Genomic DNA, 20,987 nt, shown 5'->3' with positions numbered 1-20,987 from the left:
CATCCTCATCCGTGTCCAACGCAGTTCATTTCTCCTCTGACGCCATCTCTTCATCCCAGAGTGAGCTATCTTCTCTTTCCTCTCTCATTTCTCAGGGTACAGTAAATTATCACGTCGTGTGATGATTATGAATTTATCTGCCGGGCATCCCTTAAGAAAAACTCCCTATTTATTCCTGCATTCCCTTTATCAGAGTGTACATAATACGAGGTGCCCAAATATTTGCTGAAAGTACGAGTGCTAAGCTCTACTCAGCGCTCATTTGTGTATAACTTGTGGGATGTTTGAAGGGGAAATAGATTATACGAATGAAAGACTATTATGCGTATGGTGATCATAATATTTTTTCCCTCAGATAACTTATAACTTCCTCTCACTTGTTGTTTTAAACTTTTCACACATGGGCTGTTTTACTTTTGCAAGATTTTTTTTCTCATGCAACTTGGGCTTATTTTCCATCGTGGATGCACCCAAAACTGGACCATTCTGCTCTCGAATTCATGAGAGTTGAAGCGAACACTTAAAGTTGGATTCATTCCATTTGGTTATCTCTTGATTGCCTCTCCACTCGCCTTGATTTTTGAACTCCGTAAATGTACAGTATTGTGTAAATGTGTCCGTGGATAGAATATATATATAGGCGGGGCTCTCGTGGTTTGGAAAAGACAAACCAAGAACAGACTCCAATAATTAGTATTAATCTTTTACATTAGCTGAGACTTCAAAGTCCAGGACAAAAATACTGCTTCCTCTCTAAGCACAGAAAATACTGCCCCCCTACAAAGGGCCTCTTCTGAATGGAATTTTAGTGAAGCTTTGTGTCTTTGAGATACTTTTAAAAATAAATACAAGAGTATATTTCAGATACATTAAATCTGCTAGGGAGGAACTTAGCACATGGAAACATTTAAGGTAAATTAATTGGTTTTCTAACGGAAAAATAATTTCACTCCGTATTAGACTATAATTAATTGATGGAGAGTTCTTGAAGTATTTACTTTATTTTGCAACATCCAGTTCTCAAAATTAAAAAAAAAAATTGCTTCTGGGGACGTTTTATACATGTAAGTATATTTTAATTAAATTGGCTAAATAAAAGCACATAGGAGTTTAAGGATTCATTTTTATGAATCCATGCCTTTTTAGAGCTGTAATATTGCTAAGCGAAAACACTTGGGTCATGCAGTTTAAAATGGCGTCTGCAATTTTGACCCAACTAACCAAATATCTGAGGATACACACAAGAGTTAGTGACTGAAATGCACCAGCTGGTACAGGCATGCTGCCACATGGGTTGGTCCAAAATTCTACATAGTGCCCAAACTCACTAAAGAACCCTCATTTTTACATATAAAAAGATTATATGTGAAAAAAATAAAGCATAAGGTGAAGTAAATCTTGTATTTCAGCTGGACTCCACAAAAGTAATAGTCTTGAACTATGAGAGTGAAGGTTCTTTGCTTAGTTTTTCTTTCTTTCTCTTTTCTTTCTTTCTTTCTTTCTTTCTTTCTTTCTTTCTTTCTTTCTTTCTTTCTTTCTTTCTTTCTTTCTTTCTTTCTTTCTTTGAATCATGTTTTACTCAGCAGACTTTCTGAGGACTTAAGCCTGGGAGGCAGCCTCTCAGGTCACTCTGAGGGATTCCTCCCTGCTTAGTTTTAAGTTTTGAAAATCCCGCTGTATTTAGAAAATAAAGAATTTAATTTTTGTAAAACGTTGATCATTAGCACAACAATTAGCTACTGATAATCAACTTCCTTTCTGCAGGTCTCAGAAACACCTGGAGAGTTTTCTTGTTCAGCATTTTGAAATAAAAGTTACAGATCAGGTAGACCTTTCTGGGTGACTGTATTTCTTCTGTGACTTCGGGAAGGAGGAGAAGAGGTGCAAAAACACTGCTTATTTGATTCTTAATGCTCTTCCCAGTTATTCAGCACCCTGATGAGCTAAGGAGATCCCCAAAGGCAGCTTGGGCTTCAGCTCAAGTCTTGTCCGGAGCGGCCACCCTGTCCATTCCCCGCACCCCTCGGAAAGACAGCACAAGGATGTGTTCCGTCTTTAACTTCAGCGTAAAGCATCTGTGCATGAGACCGTGCTCTCTTAATTCTTCCAGCCCAGCAGCCACGTCCGCATGTGGACAGGCATCGGTGTCCTTAAAACCGGCTTTGTGCACGTACCCCTGGGGACTGGCTCGTGACTCTGCTGCACGGTTGCTATTGTGACGATGGGGCACCTGCCCTTGTTTCGTGGCTGGGTGAAGCGTGATCTGAGCGGAGCTGGATAGTAGGGGCTGTCGCCACTCCCCGTTAGAGAAGAAAGGTTGTCACTGCCATTCTCACTACTGCCCAAGATTTTAGATTTCAGGGACCATGACTGTGGAGGGTGCTGGTGTGCCCTCTAATAAGAAATGACCCACCCTATGGCCTGATTAAGGCTTCATCAACCCATGAAATAGGAAAGAGAGCCTTCTGGTTATGGCTATTAGACTTTGGCCTGACCCAACTGTCATTGACCATTGAGTTGCTTAGCGGTAGAGCTGGGTGTCTACAGACAGGTGGCTGTGATGGGGAGGGCTGAGCACGGTTGCTGCCTGTTATTTCCATACAGACAAAATGTCTACACATGTCAGTTATATAAAGTATCTGCCCCTTTATATTTGGTTAAAAGTGAACCTAAGACATCTTATTTGTTCTCTCGTTTTAGAGCACGTGTACTCAACTTAACAAATACTTGAGGATGAGCTGTGCAAGGTAGGATGTGGTGCGAGGCACTGAATAGCAGGGTCATGCATTTCCCCCTTTAATTTATTAGAAATGGCTACTGAGTTTTATAAAACGTCTGTTTAGGAGGCTGACATTATCACGTGCTTTTTCTACTCTAATTTTTTGCTATAATATATTATGTTGAGAGAGTTCCTTCTGTTGAACCATCCTTGAATTCTCCGAATATGCCCTAGGGAGTCATGGCTTGTAATAATTTTATATCCTGCTGGATTCTACTTGCAAATACTTTATTTAGAATCACTGCATTTATACCAGTTCAGAGATATTGTATTTAGAATTTATCAGTGAAATTAGTCTATAATATTCATCTGTCTGTCTTTATTGGATTTTATAGCTATCTTTGATTTGAAAATGAACTGAGAAGTTCTTTATGTTTTCTGCTGGTCTGGAGAAGCAGAGAGATGATCTGTTTTTACAAACCATTTCCTGAGCCTTTGCCTCTATGTACTGAGAATCACCTCTATAAATGAGAGTCACAGATTTTTTTTCTGCTTTCCATAACTTCCGTGAAGATCAAACGTATATGAAAATGTTTTGCAAATTCTAACTTGCTGTACAAATGTTAATTATTGCTATTCTAAATCCAGCAGTTCAGTTTGCATATTTGTAGTTGTGCTGCCTTCAAATATCTTTCCTTCATTTTCTCTCTTTTATGTACTTTGCAGGTTTTGTCTCATTGACTTGGAGATTCAGTAGGAGTCAGTATGATTAACTCATTTTAGCCTTTGGATCTACCATGTACTAAATTTATGACCATTGAATATTTTAAGTCTTGGTTTCTTTATCTCTGAAATGGGGACAATAGAACTTACCTCATGGAGTTGTGAGAGTGAAGATACTTTAACCACCCTTTAAAGAGTACTTGTAAAAAGTATAGCCTAGTGCCTGGCACGAAAGAAGCCTGAAATAAAAGTTATTATTCCAATTAATAATAATAATACTTTGGGAGATTGAATTCTCTGGGAGAGCTGAGATGGTTGTATTAGATAGTTTGACTTATTGAGAAGCTTATTGATATCCTGCCTTTAGTAGGTAAAAAGGATTTCAATTCAAGTCCTTCCCCAAGATGGCATTTTGATATAAACTAAATATTTCTCTTTTTTTTTTTTCAGTAAATCTGCAGCTTAGCTACTGTAAGTTGTGTGACTCCTTAGCTATTTGAGGAAGAATAGGGTGATTTTTCAGTGTTTTGAAGCTCTGGGATTTGAAATGCAAAAGCATACATTTGGCTGTGTGTTTGGACAACACACCAAATTGTATGCTTCTTTGTTGAAAGAAGAGGGGTAAAGTCATGAAAAAAATTTTTTTTTCCAATGATGTATTCTTTCTGTCAATCAGTCTTGACTGATTTGTGTTTATGACCCAGATGTCCCCAACACAGGTCCCAACAGGACAGAAGAAGAAGCAGTCTGAGGGAAGTTGCTTTTTTCCAGTGGTCAGCCCTACCCCTAAGTCCAGTGGGCGAGATCTGGACACACATCGTGCCACAGCAAGTTGGTTTTCCAGAGAAATTTGAAAGGGGAATTTATGCTTATTCCCAAAATAAACCTGAGGGCCTGTCATACCATTTCTACTTGGTGTGCAGTTGGAGCAGCTGACTGCCAAGAGCAAACCTAAACGTTTGAGATTTTTTTTCTTAGTGAGAGTTTTACCTTAGTCTCAGCCATTGTGGTTATTTCCTCGTTCACAAGTCACCAGTGTTCTGAGTTGCAACGTCAACTGTGAACCTTGTTTTTGTTCATTCACCAGAGTGGAAAATCATAGGGTTCGTGTAATTAGCAGTCTAGAAAAATATCAACAAACAGACGTTTCTTCTGTGGCCAGAAAAAATTTTGAGCCTAGGAGACCACCCTGAGGAGTAAGTGACATCTCGGGGGACATGTGAGCAGAAATGCTCGACTGAGCAGCAGTTCAGGGGGACAGAAGGGATTGTGGCTACATAATTGCTGTTTTTCTCCGAAATTTTATTTAGAGTGAAGAAGGCTATTTTAATGTGGCTATATGACCAACCAATGATGAATCCACATGGTTTCCTTCAAAAGTAGCTAAAAATACATATAGTTTTGACCAAGTGACAAAGCTCTCTCTTATAACGTCCCCTCTCCCCATCCAAACTTTCATATCTGCCTTAATTTACTAAGTTTTGAGGGATTTTGCCCATCACTTTGGTGGCATAAGTAAGATACTAAGTTTGCAGAAACTCTTGTGAACATCCCTTCGTCTCAGTGGTGTGCTAGAGTCAGCTTGAATGTATTCGTGCCTTCTCATACCAGCTCATGAGGACTGACTGTGTGCGTCTTTTCCCAAATCCACAGTCAATGGCACCATACTGGTAGCTTGAAATTGGCCATGGTGGGAGTATTGGAAATCATGGAAATCAGTAGATTTTTCCCACCAAGATTGCTGGCTGTCAGACGCTTCCTGGTGCTTGGGTCCTGTCACTGTTTTCTTCACACCTGATCATCTGAGGCAGGGCTGGTGTTTTACAACATAAACTTCATAGATGCTCCGGTCCGTGATGGTATCTTCCACGACATGCTCTTCCTTGGAAAAGATGAGTTTTGTTTTGAAGCGGATCTTGGCTTCCTGCCACCGTTTATCCTTCCTTGAATAACCATACGTCAACTTCCATCCCCTGTTTGTGTAGTATTTACCGTTCGCCATCAACCCAGCACTTTGGGGAGGGCCAGTCCTGGCTCAGAGCTGGAGCACGTTACCTAGGCCAAAGCCCACCAGAGCAATGCCTTTCTCTGGCCAGAGTAATTGGCTCGGGTATGGGCACGTGATCCATTTGGCACTGATGGAGCATGAGAGTCTTTTGCTGAGACTTTCTGCTTTTTTGTGTGCTGGAATTGAACTACACAGAAGGCTACCTGGAGTTGCTGCTGCCATCTTGCAGAGCATAGATGTTGAGGGGTACAGCAGCCCCGAGGGAGTGAAATCGAGGGATGGGGGAAGACAGGTGGATCCTGGTGGCACTGTGTCTCGCCTGAAGCCTGCTCTTTCCATTGACTTTTCAGCTGTGTGACCAGATACGTTACCTTTTTACTTGAGTCATTCAGGTTGGGGTTTCCTATCGCTACAATCCAAACAAGCTTCGCTAGTACAGCTGGAAAGTATCCAAGTACTTTCCTCTTGATACCGTGAAGAGTGTTATATTAACCCAGCTGCTAGTTTAAGAAAGCCAATTCTAGGTCCCCATGATCTGCTATAACGGCGTCTACTTCATTTACTTTACAAGGGGTTAAAGGTAATTCTTAGATGATACCATTTATTCTTAAATCCCTATTTCTTTTAATGTGAACACATGCAAAAAAGCCTGGAGCATCTTAAATTATGAGCTCTCCATTGAATTTGCTGCCTCAATCTTGAGAAACAGGATGTGGCTCCAAGAAAGAAAGAACATTTGGACAATCTTACAATTCATCAGTTGTGCTCACTCATGACAAGCACTCATGATACTTGGACAGATCCCTCTACGCCAAGGAGGAACATAGCCTTTCTGCCATAGCCCAATCCGCGTGTCATTCGGCCTCGTGGGGAAAATGGCCTTCCCTGATCTGCAGGGGGTACTGTGTAAGTCACCACAGTGTAATTCCCTACATTCTCGTTACTGGCAAGAAAGATGAGGCTAATCCATTTGGAGTCATGCTTTTCCCCAAAACCCAGATTTGCCCGCATGCAGTGTGGCCTTGAGCAGTGCCTGGAATATGGCAGGTTTGCAATAAATATGTTGAATGGAAGACTGACTATGATTCTAATGAACAACTAAATCGCTCCATATAGTGGGGCACCCCAGGGTGCAAAATGATATATTTATATTAACCGGACTACTTAGGTGCATTCTGAAAAATTATTGAATATGTCTTTCAGTTTTAAAAGCTGTCAGAGCACAGATTCTTCAGTTGCAAATTGTATTTGTGTATTGGTAAAAAAAGATTTTTGACTGCATCAGGAAACTTTTTTTGAGTCAGCTATCTTGTTGAAGTTGCAATTTTGCCTTTTTTGACTTTTATAGGAAAAAAAAGGTAGTGTTCTTAACTCACTGTTGCTGAGATAAATGCTCTTAGCACTGTCTCCTCCTTCTCCTCCATCCCCATTGTGGATTCTTTCCTGGGGCTAACGAGGCTCACTCACGACTTAATCGGCGGGTTTAATTGCACAGCAGAGGTAGCTTTAAAGAAGAGCTGGCAGCTTTATCTGGTTAAGATCGCAGTAATCACAGTGATCATAGTGCTAATGAGGTCAAGGTGGTGAGTTTGAACCTGAACGCGGCAAGTCATTTCATGCCAAGAACAATTAGAAAAATAAATCCACTGTATCATAATCAGCGACAGAAAGCAACCTCAAACCCGCCTGCCCAACTGGCCCGCCTATTTGTTTTGCCACAAATAGAGCAAAGTAGTCCAATCCATTGTCACGTCCTCCTGATAAGCCTCTTAGGTGGCATCTGAATCTGTAGAATGGGCACATTTTATGTTGCAAGGACCCACCAGTGAAGCCCAAACTCCTGAAACAGGTCCTCTCCATGGCCTTTAGTAACACAAGGACTTTCTTCTGTTAGGTCTTTTTGTTTCTGTCTTTACACTTGAAGGTCCACGAAGTCCTCAGAATCCAAAATATTCAGGGGCCTGCATACGAAGCAGCTATAAAAAGAGCGACATTACTCTCAACTCAGTGACACCGTAGACCAGAAGTTCCCAGACTTTCTCAGTTCCCGACTCCCTTAATTTCCCAGTAATTTTTTTAACTGCTCTCTAGACCAAAAGAAATATCCAGTAGTTCCTTTTATGAAGTGAGTCCAAACACCTTGACCATATTTATGTCCTAGCAACTTAGTAGCTATTTGAAAAAAATAAAACACATACATGGAAAGAAGAAAATAATTTTATTTCATTCTTTAATAACCACAGTTACCACCGGGATGTGTGTGCCTGTTGGCACTGTGTAACTTCTCAGATCTTCGAATCAGATTGGCCACCGCCCCCTCATCTCTTCATCCACATTTGTTTTCATGCAGTACTGTTTTTTTTTTCTTTTAAGTCACAGAAACCATTGAAAACCCAGTTTTGCAAAGATATGGAATCATCAAGAGGAATGTAATACAATTTGATGTTGAAACTGTGAATTCCCTTAAGCTAGCAGTTCGTTCTATGTCTGACAGATGTCAAGCAGCTCTGCATTTCCCTCAAAAATTACAGTATTCTGTCATGTTCTTGGTGTTGACTGTAGCACCCTTGGGTGCTTTGACACACAGTTTGAGAACCATGGGAGTAAGCACAATTAATAAAAACTCTCGGTTCAACATTAACACTAACAAGTTTTTTAAAAATCATCCTTAGGTAGTTATTTTGAAAATTGTGAAGTCTATTTCATTGCAACTTTCTTTGAAGTCTAAATGTTTTGATCATCTGTAACACTTGCTTTGAAAAGAATTTCCAACCTATTGGTAACTAAAGTCAAGACAAGTAGTTATCTGTCTCCTATACTTTTGAGGACACCACACATATTTAAGCATGAATGGGTCAACTTTTATCATGAATGCTCATGCTTTTCCTAAAAGACTGCATAGGGAAGTCGTTGAATTGTGTTGAACTGGTAATTGAACTCGATGGCTCAGATAGACCTTGAATAGATGGAGAAGCAGAGCAGTAAGATGTGGAAAGAACTGCCCTTTCAATGGAAAGTTGGGAGTCCTCATTCATCCTTTAAGATCCAACTCATGAATAATCTCCCCTGATTTCCTCTGACTAAAAAAAAACTACTGTGTTGACTTCTCTTGTAAGTGGATCACACTGTTGGCTCACTCACCCCAGAAGGAGCTTCTAAGAAGCAGAGGTTCTGTCCTTTGTCTTGCTCTCCAAGAACCAAGCACGATATCTGACCATGAAGGTAGATGAATCACAGTATCAATAACGAGAGCGATTAGAGTTGAAAAAACCAGGGTTGCTGGGAAACAATACTGCTACAATGATAGATGGTGTTGGAAGGGAGGTCATGTTTAGGCTGAGTCTTTAAAGAAACATAGGAATTCACCAGCAAGCAAAGGAGGCACTCCAGGTAGTCAGAACAGTAAGTGTGAATTCCAGGAGATGGGGTTAGAAATGGAATATTTGAAAATATGTGAGAAGTGCTGTGGGGTGTGAGTGGAGAATGAATGCTTGGAAGTGGCAGGAGTTGAGGATGGAGAAGCAGGTTTGGGCTAGATGATTCAGGGCTTGTAGACTGCTGTAAAGGGGGTGGGTTTAATCCACCAGGCAATGGGAAACTGATGCTGGGTTCCAAGTGGGGCAACGGGATAATCAGACCTGGAGTTGAGGAGCAAATAAAGGCATGGAGATGTGGGAAATGGCTTTAGAATAGTCCAGAAAGGAGAAGAGATGGCTGGTCTTCTCACTCCATGCCCTTCATCAGCCTTGCAGGTGAGATGTGTTGCTATAACCACAACAGAGACTTTTTTTTTTTAAACTTTCCATTTTGAAATAATTTTAGACTAATAGAAAATTTACACAAATAGTAACATGTTCCCACATAGTATTCACCCAGTTCTCCTTAAACATCTGTGTATCCACAGCCCAGCTAGCAACACCAGGAAATGAATGTTGATAAAACACCAGTCACTAATCTACACACCTCATTTGATTTCAGTTTTTCCCACTAATTTCCTTTTTCTGGTCCTCAGTCCCACATTTGTTCTGTCTCCTTATCTCCTCCAATCTGGGCCAGTTCCTCAGTCTTTCCTTCTCTTTTGTGATCTTGGCACTTTTGAAGAGTCTTGGCCAGCTAGTGTGTAAATTGTCCTCACTCTGGGCTTATGTAATATTTTCTCATGACTAGAGTGATGTTACGCATTTTGGGTAAGGATAAAAGGTGATGGTGCGCCTTCTTGGGGCATCATATCAGGAGGTGCACGTGGTTGATATGTCCTATTACTGGTGTTAGCAAAGGGGAAATTCTAGGAAATGTTATATTTTAGGCTCTCTCCTGTCTTTTCTACCAGTTTAGGTCCTTTATTGCTATTACCATTCCTTCTTTCGGGAAGAGGTTCCCTGAATTCTGCAGTGTAAATTGGTCTCTCCCTTCTCCTATAGAAATGATGGAGGCTGCTGACTCCTCCCAGTATACATTCTCCTTTCTTCCTTTTAGTAATTGAACTCCCCGAGGTGAAGTTGAGCACATGGCTGCCTAGCTAAAAATTACAGTTTCCAGATTCCCTTGAATCCAGTTACGATCATAGACCAAGCTGGGGCCAATGGACTATGAGTGGAGATGATCTTTGCTCATTAGCGATCATCTCTTTTCCTAGACCAGTGGCTCATGGACTGTTTTGTAAAAGAGAAATAATGCCACTGTATTTGGGGTCTTTTGTTACAGCGGCTTAGCCTATTCTCAACCACAGGTACTTAGCATTAAGACAGGACAACCAAGGTGGTGTATGTTTTTCTTCTTCACACGTGTTACCTTATTTACTATTATGTTGCACTTTGAGGGGTGGATAGCTCTGTTATTCCCCAGGTGCATATGCCATGGTTTGTAGATGTCAGTTTTCCAGGCCATTCCATTCTTTTTTGGGTGGGAAGTCATGATAAGCTGTTCAATAATTCTTCCATTTCAGCTAGGTAAGGAAGTTGGGAAGTGGTACTTTTTTTTTTTTTTTTTTTTTTATGAACTCCCCTCTCCTAAACACAAGACAGGCATTGCTAACTGATCACATCACTCTGCTCTCAAGCTGGGATGCAGGATCTTTCTCAAATAAAATGCCAGGCAGCCACGACTTATCTATTGGAGTTGATTCAAAACACGACTCCTGTTTGCCATCCTGAAACTGGAGTTTTCACAGAAATGCTTAAATATATCCAGTAAAATATCAAGCATATAATCAATTCCATCCATTCACTGTAAATAGCGAAGACCATAGTTAAGTACAGGTCAGATTGTAACTGATGATGTAAGAGAGGTTTTTCTGTCTTTTCCCTTCATGTGTTACAGGAAAGAAGCATCTCTCACCACTTTTCCTTTGCTCTGGAGTTCCCCTGAGGTTGGATTTACCATCCAGCTGTGGCTATCTGCTACCTCATAATTGTTTTCCCGTCTCTCTTTCTCCCCCGGGGTGGGAGTTTCTGGGGAGGGAGCATTCTTTCCAGCCACCATCTTGCCGCGCTCCATGCTGGTGACATCGTGGACAGCTGTCAGTCGGCAGAGGCCCTCTACACTAGAATCACAAACAACTCCCAGGTCGAACACAACAACTTTAGCTCTTCCTGAAAGGATCTCCTCGTGGAATGAGCTCGGTCGCAGAGGCATCTTGCCGCCTGCCTCCACGGGGCATATGCGGCTGTGTGGGGATGCGAACGTGGTGGGTCACACACTAGCTCTTGGAGTTCCACATTTCATTGGCCAAAGCAAGTCCCCCGGCCACACCTCACTTCACAGAGGCTTTCCAACGTGCCCTGAGCTCAGAAAGAAAGGCGGAAGATTTGTGAAGAATTCTAATGACTACCACAGGATCCGGGAAGTCTTTGTGACTCAATGCAGTCATGTCTGTGTCTTTGGCTTTATAACTGGGATGAGAACCTCAAAGACCCACTCTTTCCCCATCCCCAAAGCTTGAAAAAAGCCACAACAGAGGGGCCCTTATGCCAAAGAGTACATTTCCAGGCAAACAACACGGATTCCCATTGTTATCTTTGTGTCCCAAATCAGAAGGGAATAAGTTTTCTCTTTTTTAAAGAAAGATTCTACCCCTTGAAAAATGTTGAAATTTACACAAAGACTTACACTCATAAAAGGCTTACGCAATACATTCCCCACTATTGTTTCAGATTTACTTATTCAGTGAAGAGCGTCCCTTTTCCTCTTACAAAAAGCTAAACGGACTGGAACTTTACTTTTAAGAACATATTTAATTTGAGTGTAATAAAATTTTATCCATTAAACTTAAAAAATTAAATATTAATTAAAGAGACAATTTACTTTTCTCACAGGCTGTAGCACCAAGCCTAAAGTATACAGATGTCCAATAAAATCAGTGTTTCCCTCTTTAAATTTCTCCAATAAACTCTCTTCCAGAGCAATCGAAACATTTTTGGAGCTTAAGAAAAGGGAAAAAATTGCAGAATCCTGGAAGTTAGAAGTTTGCTCAGATCTTGGGAATCAATTATAAACTCCATCCTTATTTGTTTCTTTCTTTCTCTGTTGGCCAGGAAGACACTCCGAGACTTTATTTTAATTCTTATGGTACTTTCAAAAGATTTCCTCAAATATTCACATACTGTATTTCAGTGTTAAGAGTAATAATGGTACAAATGCTTGTTTTAATTTTGGTTTATTTTTCACTAGTGTTTTCAGTAATCATCATTATGGCTTGACTTGGGGGAAAAAAGATGAAAACACTCCTTGTATTTCTGGCACATGACAGGCTGTTGCTTTGTTGCACACCCTGTTTGCCATCACCATGAGCAGGGTCACTGGAGCCTGAGGGGGCGTGTGGTCATTCCCAGCACAAGCCCGTTTCTGTGGCATCAAGTGGGCAATAATGAACTGGGAACAGGCTTTGGGAAACTCCAACCTCCATGGCACGATGCACAAGACCTTCCATGATCTGGCCTCTGCCCACCTTTCCAGTCTTGCTTCCCTCTACTGTCTCTTTTATAGAGTGGGACAACAGATTTCCCTCGGGCAGGGACTGCACCTGTCCCCTTCAACATCGAATCCCTGAAAGCGACGGCAGGAATGCCTGACACTGTGGAAGGAGGGAGCCTACTGTAGTCTGGGCACATGACTTGCTCTCTCCTACTTCCATGCCTTCCTACAGCTGTTCCCCAACTTGGAAAATGCACACTCTTCTTTCAAGACTTGACTCAGCCCTCACCGCCCCTGGGCCCTTTCTCTCACCCCTGATTGCCTCTTTACTTTTGTGAAGCTGTGGTCAAGCCTCCAGCATATACTATGGCTCTCTGCTTGTCTGTCTCACTCACAGACAGTACATAGCTCTTTAACGGTAGGTCCTACTCATCTCCTTTTTCCAGAACCTGGTTACAGTGTCTGGCCTCGAGCTTGTGTATGAAGGGCTTTGGGTTACAACAGCTTACCCTGTACCCCCAGGACTGCAGGTCCGTCCAGTTAGTATCATCATCCAAGGGTCATGTTGATAGCAGGCGTCTAATAAATGCTTGCTGACATGAAATGAGATGCAAGCACAAGATCTGGTGGACCTGTATTTCAGGTCTCAAGACCAACGTGATGGCTTCGGCTCTGTGTTGCTAGGGGCAAAGGCCTGTACCCACCGTGAAGGCGACCACCTACTCCACCAACCGGGGGAGATTCTCCTTCCCCATTCTTACTGTTTTCTTCCTCATGGAGGGCGCTCAGTTAGTATAATTCTTCTGGTCTCTCTCTGCCTTTTTGTTTACTCCACCCAGGGATGTAGAAGTGTTAGGTAGTTAGATAAGTGGGGGCACTGGGCAGGTAGGTGGAGGAGAGGGAAGATGGTCTCGAAGATGGCAGTATTCCCGCTTTGAGCATTAAGGGGCTTTACTTCCTCTAAATGAGTGTCCGCCAGAAACCAGTTAGGACCCAATGGCTGCACCTGCGCGGCAGCGACAAGGACCTAACCAGACATGACCCGGTGCTCATTGTAATATAATTAGCATTGTGGTTTAGGCCTCACCGTGGATCTCTCTGTGTGCATCGTGGGTAAGGACATGCGCAAAAGGGGACGAGCATGACTAAGCCTTCCAGGGGCTAGAGCCGTCCATCAATCAAGAGATCACCTTGAATAGAGGGCATAAGAGAAGGGGGCAAAGACCACTGCTATCCTTTGGATCAGCCTGCCTCCCGTTCTTGGAGGTGTACTTTCCCTTTGCTAATAAAACCTTTAAAATCTTTCACTGCACAACGATTTCGTCTCCCCTCTGCGTTCTTCCCTTTCAGGTAGGACAAGGACTGAGGTCTTTTTCCCTTGCCTTTTTAGGGTGACGGGAGAACTTAGCTTTTGGGTAAACTGGGGAGAAATACATTGGGCTTACTCATTTCAGTCGCTCTCTCTTTTCTTTCAAATGTCCACAGGAAGTATGTGTTTTCCTGTGCTTCTCCATATTTTGGTTTTGTCTACAGTTGGGGTCCCACCAGCTTCCAATACTCTCTGTGACTAGGTGAGAAATTCTGCCTAATTCTGGGATCCATAGAGTAAGTCTGCGAGGCCACAAAATGTGAAGCTGCATCCTCCATCATCAGCTTTATCAGAACAAACGTGAAGTTCCAGTCCCCAGTTCCCCCACATTTGGGGAGATTTTTTTTTTTCTTCTCAATTTGTTGACAGCTTGGGTCGGGAAGAAGGTTGCTATGTACTATTTCTCCTTGAAAGACCCCAACAGCTTTCACAGGGTGACTGGGGGTTTCCAGAAGACAAGGCTGAATCTATGATCCATCTTGAATCTGCTCAGAGCCCACCCTGCTGCCAGCTCAGGGTGGTCCTACGCACGGGGTGGCAGGGGGAAGGTGGGAGGTCCTCCGGGGACCTTACTCTTAGGCGGGCTTCATTCTTATGCCAATTACTGGCTCCTACCACACAAAAACATCCCACCCCAGGCAATAACTCAGGCTTCAAAACTATTTCTCACTTCTCCCTGCCCTTGGAGAACCAAGACTTCTATTCCTCCCAGATCCACTCGTTCACTCTCAGGAATTAGAGCCTGAAGAACTCAGTTAGATGTATTATTCCTCCCAGGGATACTTACAACTCCACGCAACATTTAGAAGGCAGAAATACATTTCTCCAAAGATTCAAACCACAGGAGTAACCAGCTGGGAGCATTTCTTTCTTGGGTAGTCTCTGGGCCTCTCCATGTGGTCCCCCCATGTGGACTGCCCAGCATGGTGACTTCAAGGTAATTGGACTGGTTACATGGCAGCTCAGGGCTCCAAGGGAAAAATCCTCCTGCTTTATGTGCACCCCAAGTTGGCCCGGGCACTGCCCATCACAGGACCTGGGTGAGCTGCAGACATCTTGAGCCTTAACCTCAGAAGCCCCAGAACATTACTTCTGCCATGTTCTGTTGGTCAAGCAGTTTACTAAAACCAGCCTAGATTCAAGGGGAGGGTAATTAGACTCCACTTCTCTGTGCAGTAATCAAGTGCCTGGTTAAGACAATGAAAGTGTTGGGAAAGATCTGCTAAAAATGAAAACATACGGACCATTAAAGGTAGCTGAACTAGATTTCCAGTTCTTAAAAATATCGTTCTGAAGGATTATCATTTTTTATGAAGTCAGTCTTTGGGCTAGTATGGCATTCTTTCATTCTTAAATTAGGTGTAGCCATGTGACTTACATTGGCCAAAAAAAAAAAAAAAAAAAAAGCAAAAATGACATGCGTCTTTTTCAGGCAGAAGCTTTAGTGGTTCACCGTTTCACCTTTTCCTGTCTGTGGAAATGTGTGCAACCTCCGTCAACCTGGGTCCTTGAGGGCCCCTGCCAACTAGGGATGCACATGTAGCACGAGTAAAAAAAAAACCCATTGATGTTTAAGCCACTGGGATTTTCAGGCTCATTGTTGCCACAGCAAAACCTAGACCTATCCTGACTGATGTAGTTGTTCTTTAGAATCTAAGACTCCTTTAAAAGTACTTATTTTCTTTAAGCTTTTAATCTTGTATAGGCATACCTCGGAGACATTGTGGGTTCAGTCCCAGACCACTGCAAAAAAGTAAATATTGTAATAAAGTGAGTTACACAAATTTTTGGATTCCCAGTGCATGTTAAAATTATGTTTGCACTATGCTGTAGTTTATTAAGTGTGCAACCGCACTACATCTAAAAAAGTAATGTACATACCTTAACTAAAACAATACTTTATTGCTAAAAAATGCTAACTATTGGTGGATGAGTATAGCTGAGTGGTAGAGCACATGCTTAGCATGTCCTGGGTTCAATTCCCAGCGCCTCTATTAAAAAAAATGCTAACCATCATCTGAGCCCTCAGTGAGTCATCTTAGTAACATTAGTCACCGATCACAGATCACTATAACAATGTAACAATAATGAAAAAGTGAAATATTGTGAGAATTACTAAAATGCAACACAGAGACACAAAGTGAGCAAATGCTGTTGGAAAAATGGCATGCCTAGACTTCTCAATGCAGGGTGGCAACAAAAACTTCAATTTGTAAAATACAGTATCTGTGATGTACAATAAAGCTAAGTACAATAAAAAGAGGTCTGCCTGTATTTGTGAAAACATCTCAAACTTCCATGTCGGCCACATTTTCCTAAGTGGTCTTCTAGACAATTCTGTTCTTATTTGTTTGTTTACAATTTGCATTTTTTTTTTTTTATCTTGAGTTCAAAAGGGGACAAACAGCTTGCTCACCTGAATCCAAGAGAGAAGAGCGTTCTTCTGTTTCTCCCCCAGGGTGTCAGTGAGTTGAATGCATCTACCACTTAAAGGCATTTTTGTTGCCAGTAGATGAAAACTCCCCAATCTATGTTTAACCAGCAGTTTGGGGAACTGAGAGATACAGGGAGCCACAGGGACAAATCCCCGTCCAGCCCCTCCAATTGCTATTTTATTTGGTCTGTGTGTGCCTGGAGGTTTCCTGTCTCTGAGAATACGTCACCTTAATAACACAATAGCCAGTTACTTCATCCCCAAATGCAAGTTTGCTCCGGAATAGTCAGAGGAATTGCAATTTGAGGCATTTGAGCTATGGTGGGCCATAGGCAAAACTAAAGAACAAGGAAGGAGAGTTTGCTTTTAAAGGGAAAGGGCGGAGTTGGGAGGGGCTGTAAGAACCAAAGAGTCCACTGCAGGAAGCTGGGAATTCAAGTGTGGAGGCTTCTCATCGGTTGGGCTGCTGCAGTCTCTGATAGGCTGGGCTGCCCCAAGGCAGAGAGGTTTTCTCTCTCCAGCTGGATTCCTTCCTGTCAGAGATGCAGGTATATGTCTATTCCTGTTTGGAGTAATTGATGATACACGGCAGGGCAGGAGCGTTCTCCCTACATGCCTGTTCAGTTTTAGCTGCGATTTCTTCAGTTAATTCCACAGAGGGCAGGTTACAGCTGTGTAATCTGGACCCGGGCAGGCTTGGGGTTTGCTTCTATGGTATTGATCCCTCTTGTATGTGCTGATAGGTTTACCCATTTGAAATGTTCATGGTTCTCTGAAATTTTTCTCCTTAAGAAAATGTCTGCAATACTTGATGACAGTTGTAGTCCCATTAGGATGCAAAGTCCCTGAGGGCAGGGACCTTTTTTTCCTCGCACTTAGCATAGTCCTGGCCCAGAAGATGGACAAATTATACTGTTGTCAAATGAGTGACTGAAGCTGCCATCTTTTTAGCAACAAGGTCTTGTGAAACCTGGCAGAGCTGCAGACGATCACAGAGAAACCATGACACCATGGACTGAGAACTATTACAGAGTATTAAAAATTTTGTTAACTACTCAAAATGCTTTTACTGTAGAGGAGTCTTTAAAATGAGTTCACTACTATATTTTTATTGTTTGGTGCATATACATTTATTTTATACTATGTCTGTGTGTGTATACTGTTTCATCATAGAACAAATCATAGCATTTTCTTATATTCTTAGAAACACTTCACAAATGTCATTTTTAATTGCTGCATAGTTGGCATCCTGTGGCTATACAGAGTTGACTTAACCAATCCCCTATTGTTGGCCCTTTGAGTTGTTTCCAGGATTTTTTTTTTTTTTTTTGCAATTATAAATCCCATGCCTACTTTTAACCGCTTGCAAGTTGCCAACCCCTTAGCATGCTGTTGTGTGGAAGGAATGCAGGATGATTTATAATCCAAACAGCAGAGCAATGTTTAGATTATGGATTTACCCCTCCCCCCCAAAAAAAGGCAGGGAATAAATGGCTTTAAAAGACCCCAACCATTCTTATGATGGTTGACCCAGAAGATGAAATCTTCTAGGTGGTAGAACAAAAAACCGAGTCAGTGAGGCAGATAGAAATGAGAGGCATAAATGGGACATTCAGTGCAAACTTTTCAAAGCAATTAACGCTGTGCCAGCAGAGCTGAAACTGGTTGTTGAACAGACTCTTAAAGCAAATTAAGTAATCACATCTCATAAGCACAGACCACAGGAACATCCGCAGGAAGTTTCATACGAGAGAGACTGAGGAGCGGTTTCAGCTCTCAGTAGCATTCTTACAGAAGACGGCTGCCTGAGAGCAGTCAGGACCCTCATCCCTTTAACATCACATCTGCCACCCGAGGAGTGCCAGCATGCCAGGGGCCCATAGCAGGCTTCCACAGTCCACCCAGCAGCCCCAGGAGCGTTCCTTCTCTGTTTTACAGACAAGAAAACTGGGCTTAAAGAAATGCAACAACCCGCCTAGAGGGTAAGTGGCTAGTAGGTAACAGAGCGGAGCCTCGTCTGATTTAAAGCACCTGCTGCTCCCAAGGTGGGTGTCTCTTCCCAGCAGCCTCTGGCCCGGGAGTTCATGCTGGTGGCATGACATTGGCCACAGCAGGGGATTTACGTCATGGGAGGCAAGTGCCACAACTCAGGGCTGCTTCTGTTTGTTGAGAGCTGACTGTTCACCACTACACTCTCCTGCCATCCTACTAATTCGGTGTGTCCATCAAGTAAAGGCATGCTTTCCTGTTGACGAGGAAAAGAAATAAGACAAATGGACATAGAGGCTTTGTCTATCCAGTGACACCAACCTGATTACATGAAATCAAACAACTGATCAACTCGATTCTGGATCATTAAGATCACTGACTGGTTGCATTCACTATCCAGGTCAGTGGTTCCCAAAGTGTGTGGTCTCTGGACCATCACCAGCAACATCATTGTCACACGGGAATTTGCTAGATCTGGGGCTTCTCAGATCCTGTCCAGCCACCTGTGTTTTAACAAGGCCTTCAGGTGATTCTGAGGTTTGCTACAGTTTGTGAACCTCTGATGTAGACTAGCCCCGCATTCTCCTTTTAATCATTTCTTTATTGCTGTCAAAATAGATGAGTTTGGAAAAGGCACTTACTAGAAAAATTCAGTGGTTACAAAACATCCAGAAATATTTTCCTTTAAATTTTCTTTTTTTCCTTTTTCCTCCCACCTCCCACCCAAATTACACAGTCGAATTTCCCACATTTGGGGAAATTGTGGGGGTCAGCACATTCAGAGTGCAATGTGTGAGCTTCACCCTGGGAAAACCACCTTTGTGATCATGGTCTCTCCCCTGCCAGGAGAATTTTCTTAAAAGATAATTCTATTTTTCTAATTAATTTAGAGGATAAAATCCAAGATGCCAAAGCAATTCTAGACTTGTTTATGCTTATAAATGATTGATTTTTAAATTTAGATATAGTCTCAGGTTAACTGGTTAAACAGTGGAAAATTCAGTTAACCAATTTAGTGCCCACTGGGCTGAACAACTGGTTTCGGTCAACGTGTGGCTGAACTGAAGGGCTGTTGCAGCCAAAGCCAAAGGAAGGCTGGAAGGAGCAGAACTTCTGGAAACTTCAGGTATACAAATGTGGAATGTGGAAGTCCTTGTAAATGACAAAACAGTTGACATTCTCTTCAGCCACTCCATCAGCAGGCATCTTTTTATTCCCTGGACACTGCCCTAAGCGCTGAGGATCAAAAGTAAGCCGGTTGCATCTTTAAGCTTCTGGAGCGCAGGGCTGCGTGGCGCAGGTGCACGTGTCAGAGTGTGAATTACAAAGTGGCCACGTGCGGAGGGAACTCTGGGAGCAGAGGACAAGGCGACTCAGTCTGTGTGCGTCTGGCGTTGGATGGTGGGACTACCCCCCCCCCCCCGCCAACCTGCTCGGGTCTCCGTCTTTCCGTATTTCTCTGTGGATCGCAAATACCTGTCATCAACTGCTAATAAGGCTGGTAGCCAGCGCCCTGTTTTATTCCACCCTTGGAAACATTGAAACACACCCAGCAGCGCCTCTGTTAAAACAGAGACTTCATGTGCGAAGGGATGGAGGCAGAGCTGGGGCCGCTGATGTTTTTCTTGGAAAGAGCCCTCGTTTGGATGGCAGAGGTGGGGGAGGTGGAATTTCAGAAGACACATTTTCCAAAGCGAACGTCTCCGGCAGGAGAGCGAGGACTGTGTTTGCTTTGTCTTCACGTTGTCATTTCGGGGTGGCAAACCCCTTTCCCCATCAGGGAACACAAAGCACATGTTCTCCCCACACCGTGCATCCCTGCCTTGCTTTTCTCACTCAACCAGAAACACCTCTGACAAGAGGCCTGGAGCTGATGGCAAAATCTTGGGGTAGAAGTAATCAATCTAAAAAATACCAGAACAGTATTCCCATGGTTAGTCAAAATATACATACGCACACAGCATACATACAATTATGTCATTTAGATCGTCTGCATTAGTGGCTCCATTTGAGAAAGAATGTAGGGGAAATAATTCCTCTCAGGTTGCATTTATGGAAAGAAAAATGTGAACCTTCATCTACAGCAGAATGTGCTATTCTTCTTAAGTACGTACCATAAAACATTCCTGGCAGAAACCGAAGAAGTGATAGAGCAAAAATGGAAACAGAGCTCACTGTTAGTTTATACAGTTATTTATAAATAAAGTTTATAACGTTTATAAAGAGAGAGATTGCATTAATGAATTCAGCAGAACTATAGAAATAGTATGCAAGTTGTACTAACTAGGATGCAGATTGTAGTAACTACAAGGGTAGAGCAAAGACTAGAGTCTGTTTATCGAAAATGGTATGGACACAATTAACAATGTATCTTTGCGTTTGGTGGGCCGTCATCTCAGATGATCGACTCCCTGGGTGACTCCCCTGTCATAATGGCTTACTGAACACACAAATCAAGACTTTGTGCTACTGCAGTTACTCTCAAAGAATATCACAGTGGTGGAATCACCAGAGACTCTCCATCACATACACACACAGACAGACTCACAAACTGCTTGTCTTTTTCCCCCAGTAGATTAGACTCCTGGTGATCAAGTAACTGACAGAAGGAACAGATGGCTTTCCGTAAGCCACACGGAGCTTGCAACTCATAAACATGAAAATTTGAACCAGAAATTTACGGAGGAGAAGATAGATGAAAAGTTTCACACTATTCCTTTTGCAGAACTTCTTTATTTCCCCACCTCTGGCCTCTTAAAGCTGAGAACGATCCTTCCAAATCTTTCTGAAATTGACCCTCCATGGGGACAAGTGGGTCCTGGTGGCAGGGGAG

The 20,987-nt window shown here is 42.6% G+C and overlaps 1 pseudogene; it reads right to left on the bottom strand.

The window, feature by feature from the left end:
* Nucleotides 1-18,875: 18,875 nt before the first annotated feature.
* LOC123611990 (U1 spliceosomal RNA) lies at nucleotides 18,876-19,008 on the bottom strand (annotated as a pseudogene).
* Between the last annotated feature and the right edge of the window lie 1,979 nt (nucleotides 19,009-20,987).

This window comes from Camelus bactrianus, chromosome 4 (genome assembly GCF_048773025.1).
Source record: "Camelus bactrianus isolate YW-2024 breed Bactrian camel chromosome 4, ASM4877302v1, whole genome shotgun sequence".
Taxonomy (NCBI): Eukaryota; Metazoa; Chordata; class Mammalia; order Artiodactyla; family Camelidae; genus Camelus; species Camelus bactrianus.
This window is presented reverse-complemented; position numbering and strand designations above follow the sequence as displayed.